The sequence below is a fragment of the Elephantulus edwardii genome, unplaced genomic scaffold (assembly GCF_000299155.1).
Source record: "Elephantulus edwardii isolate Elephantulus edwardi_28Jun2011 unplaced genomic scaffold, EleEdw1.0 scaffold00015, whole genome shotgun sequence".
NCBI classification, from domain to species: Eukaryota; Metazoa; Chordata; class Mammalia; order Macroscelidea; family Macroscelididae; genus Elephantulus; species Elephantulus edwardii.
In genome coordinates, this window is record NW_006399765.1 from 21,903,274 (window position 1) to 21,904,584 (window position 1,311).

The following is a 1,311-nucleotide window of genomic DNA, read 5'->3' on the forward strand; positions in this document are numbered from 1 at the left end:
AAAAAAAAAACTCTTAAAAGAAAGAGGTTTGGGGAGCTCTGGTGGCCTACTGGTAAGGAGCTGCAACTACAATCCCAGAGGTACACGGTTCGAATCCACCAGATGCTCTGCAGGGAAAAGGAGGAATAATCTCCTCCTGTACCAGTCAGATCTGATTTGACGGTACACTCACACAAAAATAAAAAAAAAATAAATAAAAAAAGAGTTTCACTGCATGGTGTTGGAGGGTGAACTGTGAGCCAGTTTTGAGTCAGCAGCTCACACCACCACCATTCTGGGGGGAAGGGCACATTGATGGTTCAAAAGGCACGAAGATGGTTCAGTGATAGAATTCGGGCCTTTGACGTAGGACACTTGGGTGATTGAAAATACCAAGATTTGGGTCAGGTGCACAGTAGTCCTCAGAGTGACAACTTTGCTATTTAAGACTTTTTTTGCAACCATTTTTTCCCATGTAAAAAAGTTGTCTAGATCAGACTGTTCAGACTAGGTTTTACACCAAATGCATTTGCCACAGCTTGTTAAAAAAGAATGAATAACAGCCTTCAGTTGATACAATTTTAGATTTCAAATGGCATAGCAGGGATTAAAGGTCTGTACTTGGTATTTCAGACGTGTCTTGTGTTCCTACGTGGTACTTAAGATCCTTTGAGAGCAGAAACCTTTTGCTTGATATACAGCCTTCATGGTCCTTCTAAATTACTTTCTTGGGATTATAAATGTTGAGTAACTGATTATAAATATAAAGGAAGAAGATAATATCAAGATTTTTTTAGTGTGGAGAAATAGGAAAAGAATAAGGTAACATCACCTAGGTGTTACCACTGTTTACATTTTAAAATATATTTTATATTTTTTAAAATTATAACACCCTAGTTATAATATTTTCAAGGTTTTTGATCCTTGGCATTACACATAAACACAAAGAATTTGTACTCTGTATGTATAAGTTCTTGTATGTCTGTTTCCTGGCCTTAGATTATCAGTTATCTTTAAACAATGCATTGTTACATTTTTAAAAAAAAAATCCATGAGACTGAGTAAAATGATCAACAGTTACTTTAAAACAAAGATAAAAATATAAGAGAAAAAGGCAACAACATTAAACAGAAAAATAAAAATGGAACTACTAAGACTGCACTCAATATAACCAATGGGACAGAACCAAAAAAATCTGAGACCAAAAAATAATAGTATTTAAATAATCTTAAGCAGAGATGCAAATTAAAACAACTATGAGATATCATTTCACCCCAGTCAAAATAGCAAAATTTAACAGAACAGCAAGCAACAAATGCTGGCGAGGTTGTG